Genomic DNA, 7,921 nt, shown 5'->3' on the forward strand with positions numbered 1-7,921 from the left:
CTCCTGGGTGTCACTGAGGTATTTTCCCAGGAGCTTGTTTAAAAGCACATTTTTAATACAACTCCCAGGCTCACCACATGCTGGGACTTTTCCAGATTGCCTCCTACACACAAAATAGCTTAGTGAGTTTTGAAGCTGTGTTGTTTGAAAGATCATGTCTGGGCAGTTTCTCAAAGTCTGGGATATTACTAGTCTCGAAATGACTTTAGAAGGACAGGGATCAATATTTTTAATTGCAATGGCCATACAGAGATAGTTTCACCTAATCTAGATTAAGGTGGTAATTTCACTATTATTTTCCCTGTCAATCAGGAAATCCCCTGAGTAGGAAAAATGACTGGAATATGACAGAGTGCCCAGGGGACACCCTGTGTCATAGGTCTGACCGTTGATGTTCTATCTTGGAGGAAAAGCTTAGATGTATACAAAGAGAAAAGCTCAGATGTATTTAAAGAGATAAATACTCACAAACTTTTAATTGGTCAGTTATGGTCAATTATTCATGAATTTTATTCATTCTGTTTCAAAAATACGATTTCAATGATTTGTGTTCCCTTCAAATATGCTACATTTTCATTCTTCCAATGTGATCTTAGGACCTTAATCTCATTGTATGTGTCAATAGGCAATCAATTAGAATTAATGATTAGAATTAGCAATCAAAAAAAGCCTCCTCTGTGTTTAACACCCCTCCTCCCAAAGTGCCAAGAGGTATGCTTCAATGAAACAATAATCTTATCTTTACTCTTACCAAGTTTTAATTATGTTGTTTGGATTTGGGGTTTGATTTTAGGGGTTTGTTCTACTCTTGAAGGCAGGTAACAGCTTTTTGGGCATCAAACATATTTGTTAATTAAAACTTTTTGACTTGTTATTTTTTTTCTAAGTTTAAATTTGTTAAAAACATTAGCATTTATCCCAATCTTTGATGGAAACTACCATTTCAAAATACAAATGTTTTTCTAAAATTCTCTTGAGTTTAGTCATTATATGAATTTTGTGCAAAACAATTCATTTTAAAAGGGGTCCATTCAACGTGTATCTCAAAGGAAAAAAAAAAGAATGAAATATATAGTAAAATGTTAACCGTGGTTATCTCCAACTAAGAGGACTAGTGAACAATGAGATAAGACTGAAACCTTTTAACAATGTGGAAGATAGACTGGGGTGATAGTTCAGTGGTAGAGCATTTGCCCAACACGAACAGATCCCTGGGTTCAGTCCCAGCAAAACACACACACACACACACACACACAGTGGAGCACATTAACTAGAGAAAAGATGAACACAGACATAGAATTGTTGTCACTAACCAAAGTCACAGTAAATTCTCATTTAAAAAAACTTTCATGGGGTTGTGGTTGTGGCTCAGAGGTAGAGTGCTCGCCTAGCATGTGTGAGACACTGGGTTTGATCCTCAGCACCACATAAATATAAAATATAGTGTCCACCTCTAACTAAAAAATAAATATTTAAAAAAAACTTTCATGCTAACGATGTGCCCCACACTCCAACTAATAAAAACCCTGCATAATGTTCTGTTACTGAAATCTCTACCCATTTTTGACTCATGCATATTTTATATGCTGAGGAAAAACTTTATAATATACCCAGAATCAAATCAAAATGGGAAGAATTATAAAGAAAATCTAACAATCCCCAAAAAAAGTTGAATAAGATGCTTGAAGAGCTTTATATCTATGCTTGCCTTCTCTATTTTTACCTAAGTTACAGGTGACCACCGACCTACCTCAAGAAGGCATGTCCTCAGCACTGAAATAACATATTTTAATTTTAAAATGAAGATCTAAGCTGCAGTATAGTTTACAAAGCTAAAATAACAAATAAACATCAAAAACCTAGGTATCCTGAGGGCTGGGGTTATGGCTCAGCGGTAGAGCGCTCGCCTCGCATGTGCAAGGCCCTGGGTTTGATCCTCGGCACTACATAAAAGTAAATAAAAGTTATTGTATACAGCTACAAAAAAAAAAACCCTAGGTATCCTGTTATTTTTCCTAATTGTTTATAAATTAGGGCTGCAACTGAGGCTTTAATTTGGGCTGTTTTTATATAACCACAATTTTGGCTTGGAGCTTGGTACACTAGTTCACAATTAAATGGAATGCAATCTCAAAGCCAGCTTTGTGAATGTTCTCAATTGTTGAAACTGAGAATGATTACATCAAATGCTATCTGGTGGTTTTCTTCAGTACATGCACATTATGAATTATTAATAAGATTTAAATATATACATATAGGCTTTCACAGTAGCTCTTTCCAGCAAACAGACACACCAAAAAATAAAAATAAAAATAAATAAATATAAATAAAAGGATGGGAAATACATGTCAATTTATTCAGGTTTACAAGGTGCGTAGTTAATTCTATGTAAAAAGTACAGTTTCCTTTTATGCAATGAGTACTCAAGCATCCAATTTCAAGCAAAAACCTATCTTGTATGTCTTCCGCTAGTGTTAAGGTATGGTATTACTTTGCAAACACTTAAGAAGACAGATGAAATTGGACGCACCAGGATAGTTTCCACCTGGCCTGTTAATTGATTCACTGGAAAGACTATACATTTACATAATGTTTTTATCTCTCTCTCCCTCCCTCCCTCTCTCTCTCTCTCTCCCTCCCCCCTCCTCCCTCTCGGTGGTGGTGGGATAGATTTTGACATTGCTTCCTAGGGGTTTTTACAATGAATGTAAATGGATTTACACTTTAAATTGTTTTTAAGTCATGGAGTATTTCAAACATATGGATAAGAAGACAGAACAACATAAATACCTGTGTACCTACAGTTTCACTTTATCAAATCTTGGCATTGCTGGGGTGGTGGCATTGTTATAGGTCAACTGCTTAGGCTATAGGGATCCAGTTAGGGTGGGCCACCAGGCATGTTGCCTGAGATGTGGGGGGTGGCGTGAGGCAGCAGTTGTAGTGTTTTATTCTTGGGAGGTCAATTCAGGTGGACATACACCTGTTGGCTCACCTCTTTGGTTGTGGGATCCCCCTGCAGTTCCCTAATTCCTGGATATGCTTCTCTCTGTGATCAAGGACACCAGCTTTTTCCCGGAGCACCCCCTCATCATCAGAGGTGGAGACAGACAGATTGTCCTCATCCGCTGGTTCGCCTCACTCTCCCCAACTTTACATCCATCACCCCCTCCTGCTCTGCAAGGGTCAAGCTCAGGCATTCAATAGAAAAGCAAGCAGCCTTCCAGAGGCTGTTTGACAGCTCTCCCAAGTGCATAATACTGGCAATCTTTCACATATATTATATGATGACACCATTGCATGAAACATGTAATTTTATTAATCTAAAAATTATATTAGTACATGTAATATAAATATGTAAATGTATTTTTCTAGTAATCCTGCTTCTTCAGTTGAACCTTGATTAATAGAACTTGTTTCCACTTGTTTTTTTTTTTTTGTTTGTTTGTTTTTGGAGACAGAGTCTCACTAGGTAGCCCAGGCTGGCCCCAAACTTGTGGTTCAAAAGATCCTCCAGTCTCAGCTGGGTCCCAGGTAGCTGAGACATGACCACCACACCCGAACCTTTCTTTTTTTTCTTTTCTTTTCTTTTCCTTCCTTCCTTCCTTTCTTTCTTTTTTTTTTTTTTTTTTTTTTTTTTTTTTTTTTTTTTTTTGATATAGAGAATGAATCCAGGGGCATTTTATCACTGAGCTATATCCCAGCCCTTTTTATTTCTGATTTTGAGACAGGGTCTCACAAAGTTGCTGAGGCTGCCCTTGAAACTGCAATCCTCCTACCTCAGCCTCCTGAGTTACTGGAATTACAGCCATGTACTACCACGCCTGGCTGGTTTTAAATTTTGACTAAAAAGAACCATGTTCTTTTTTAAAATATTTTTTTCAGTTGTTGATAGACCTTTATTTTATTGATTTATATGTGGTGCTGAGAACCGAACCCAATGCCTCACACTGAAAAACCAGCCTCTACCTCAAAGCAAAGCCTGTCCAAGGAAGGGGGTGTGACCCTTGTCCTTGGAAAGACCCACAGAGCACTCCTAGGCACATACCCACCCTACTGAGTTGTTTATCTACAAATAACAGGAGAGATCTGCAGCGCCAGGTGTCCCTGACTCAGTTAGGCTAGGTGAGGACCCATAGCAACCCCCTAGCAGCCACCAATCAGCATGAGACAGGGAAAATACCTGGGATGCCAGATGACCCTCCCAGTAGTTTATGGTGGTTGATAACATGTTGTGAAACCATGTAGTTTAGCACGTACTCCCCTCGTGGCTTAAACCAATCAGTCCAAATGAATCCCCCTCTTGTAGTAACCAATCACCCCTACCCAACTTGTTCCCACCAGTGAATGTGCTAATCATGTTTTGGAGTTGTTTTATGATTTTCTCGTGGTGTGTGATGATTTGCTAAGAGATGCTATGATGTACGTGAAGTCCCTGCCTTCCCCAAAGAGTATATAAAAAGAAGACCTTAGCTATAAAAGAGGGAAGATCTTGCCCTTCCACAGATTCCACCTCTCGGGTCCCCTTCTTCCTCTGGGAAGAAGTCTTTTCTGCTGTCCTTAATAAAGCTTCTACTTTCCACTCTAAACTAGCCTCAGCGTGCTTCTCTGGTGTTATACTTCAGCACTGGGGAAGCAAGGACTTGTCACTGGTAAACAGCAGTAACAGAAGGACACAATACCTTTATTTAATTTTATGAGGTGCTGAGGATGGAATCCAGTGTTCTATCACTGAGCTCTAGCCCCAGCCTGAACCACGTGTTCTTGAAGATACTTTCCAGGTGATGATGGAAGAGATGGAGGATGAGGACGATTTTAACTGAGGGAGGGAGGTGTACACCGCATCCAGCCGCTTCCTCTTGGAGCTCAATACTGACTTAAGTAGAGAACTCACTAGAACATTCGATCGGTCTGTGTCCATAGCTCTGTCAGCAAGGCATGAAGCAGCCAGAACCCTGAAGGAACAACATCTGTCTCTGATGTCCACTTCTCCACCCTCCCTGCTCCCTGCCTCTGTCAGTCATTCATTCAAGACACATGGATGTGAGCTTCAAGGTTGGCACTGAGTTAGCAGGAACAAGAAGGGGACTCTGAGAGTCCTACCAGAGAAGCTCATCTTTCCCAGTAGGGATGAGACATACAGTACGTGACAACTTATCCATAATAACTTGTTCAGGAACCTGCTGTGACTTTCTCCTAGGATATGTGCCTTTCCCACATTTCATTCCCTTGAAACTCAGAGTTCACAAACTGTGCAAAGTTAGAAGTTCTATAACTGAACTTCGTGTGACTATTGTACTTGGTGTCAGAATCATAATTTAGAATTATGTTGGGCAATTTGACCTCATCGTCTCCTTTCTTTCCCTAGGTTTCAGGGAAAGAGCTGACATGTCAAGGCTCTGGATGGGAAAGGAGTGTGTTCAGTGTGTTCACATGGTGACCATGGAGTCATCCTCTTTTCTCTCTGTGATCTTCAGTAGCCACAGCTATCTCTTCCTCATCCTGACCTTGAGACCTCTGAATACAGGCTTTCTCTGGATTATCTCTATGTGCAACATGTGGCTTCTTCCTGTACCAAGCAGAGCCTATTGCCTACTCTTGTGGCCACGGATATTTTATTATTGCCAAATCATGTTAGAAACACGGGGAAACTCTATAAGACTAGCCACCATGCCCCAGCTCCACAGGGAAGCAAGACACACATCCTCCAAACCTATGTGGGTGTCTGTCATCTCTCCCACTTGTATCTTGCACCCATGACCGTCCTAGGACTACACCAGGAGAGGAAGGTGAATCAAAGTCCAAGCTTTCTTGTTTCCTTGGCTTTGGAAACTTAAAAGTATTTTCTTCAATTTCTGGGTGTTTTGTGTCCTCTCCCCAGCCCACCTTGTGGTACTGGGATATAATCCATGACTTCATGCATGCTAAGCAAGTATACTACCACTGAACCACATTCCCAGCCCTTGATCTGTCTTAAGATAATAAATGCAATTAATTGTACGGGGTTGGGCAAAGTGTACAAGGAAACAGAAGTGTTCCCTAGGAGAAATCATGACTTGATACCATAAAATGTTAATCTCACACATTTACATAGTACTTTGTACTTTACAAAGGACTCTTATTTGTATCATCTAATGTAATCTTGGCAATCTGCAAGGCATGTTTTCATCTCATTTTATAGAAGAGGCAATTGAGGCTTAGAGGAGAGTTAAGGGATTGTCCAAAGGTCATACAACTGGTAAATGGCAAAGCCAGAACTCAAATGCAGGTTTTCCTATTCAAGTCCTGGGCTCTTCCTATTATTCTTCCAGAAGCATTTGCTGTGACATAGAGGAAAGAATTCTTTAACCTGGAATTTTCAAACTATGTTCCCTGGAGTTGCAAAGTTCCATGTCCATGTTTTAAGGTCCCTGAGAGAAATGGGGATGGTGGGTAGCTTCTGGAAGGTACTCTTAGACATCAGTCTATAGTCTACTATTTGGGCCCTTTCTTAACCTTGGTAGTTCTCTGTTTATTTTATATATTACAAGTTTCCATAAGAATCTGGGGGGAAGAAAAGATTTGTGTGGGTGTGAACTGAACACTGGTACCTTTAAAAAGTGGCTTTGAAAACTATTGCCTTAATGCCAAAATATGTAGTTTTGTTGTTGTTTGTTGGCCTCCCCCTCCTCTTCCTTCTCCTCCTCCCCCCTCCCCCTTCTCCTCCTCCTTCTCCTTCTTTTTAACCAGGATTGGACCCAGGCAGGACACTTAACCTCTGAGCTACATCTTCAGCCCTATCTATCTATCTATCTATCTATCTACTTTATCTATTTATTTAACTATCTATCTATCTGTTTATTTATTTAGAGATAGGGTCTTGCTAAATTTTGCTTAAGACCTTGCTAAATTGCTGGGGTTAGTCTCGAATTTACCTCAACCTCCCAGTCTCTGGGATTACGGCATGAGCCACCCTGACCAGCTCAAAACGCGCAGTTCTAATGGGAGGTCTTCATGCACTTAGAAGCAAGTTAGCAGCCAGGCCCAGTGGCGCACGCCTGTAAACCCAGAGACAGGAGGACTGCAAGCTCAATGTCAGCCTCAGCAACTTAGCGAGGCTCTAAGCAATTTAGCGAAACCCTGTCTCTAAATAAAATATAAAATGGCTGGGGATGTGGCTCAGTGGTTATGTGCTCCGTGGTTAAGTGCTTCTGGGTTCAATCCCCAATACCAAAAAAAAAAAAAAAAAAAAATTCCCTTAAACTAGTTGGGAAAGCCCAGAGCAAAGAAAAGTAGCAATCACTTGTTGCGTAATGATTGCATGCTGGGCATTTGAAGTCCATTGATAGTCCCACTTAATTCTCAAAGTGAAATTTCCAGTAGGCAGGAATCAACTGTTAGTCATTTTACACATAAGAGAGACCTGGAGAGGCTGGGTGATGGGTTCAGGGTCCCACACTAAGTGAATGGCAGAGCTAGGATGTGTACCCAGATCTGTCTCATGAACAAACCCCAACGCTTCACCTCCCGAGACATGAAGGACTACCCTGAGGGCTGGGTAAGAGAGGCCTTGTTTCCAAACTTCATCTGTGACAGATCTGGGTTTGGCCAACCGGTCTGCTAAGGGCTTGAATTCCAAATGTCGGACCTAACGAGCCCTCCAGCTGTCACAAACCACACGACTCCAGGCACGGGAATCCCAGGCGCGCCAAGGCCCAGAAATGGGCATTCCGGCGAACACCACATCTATTCTCGCCTTTGCGGCTCACACTGAGCAGGAGAAACTGGAGTTAAGGCGCCTACTCCAACGATCGGGGAGATCCAGAAGTCCCTTAAAAGGCATTAGAAACACCTCAGTCCAGGAAACACAGGGGAACAGGATCCACCCGGACGTGCCAGAGGGGACACTGCGTGGCAAGTTCTTTTTCCGGGCCGGCAGTAA

The sequence above is a fragment of the Marmota marmota genome, unplaced genomic scaffold, assembly GCF_001458135.2.
Source record: "Marmota marmota marmota unplaced genomic scaffold, marMar, whole genome shotgun sequence".
In the NCBI taxonomy this organism is placed as follows: Eukaryota; Metazoa; Chordata; class Mammalia; order Rodentia; family Sciuridae; genus Marmota; species Marmota marmota.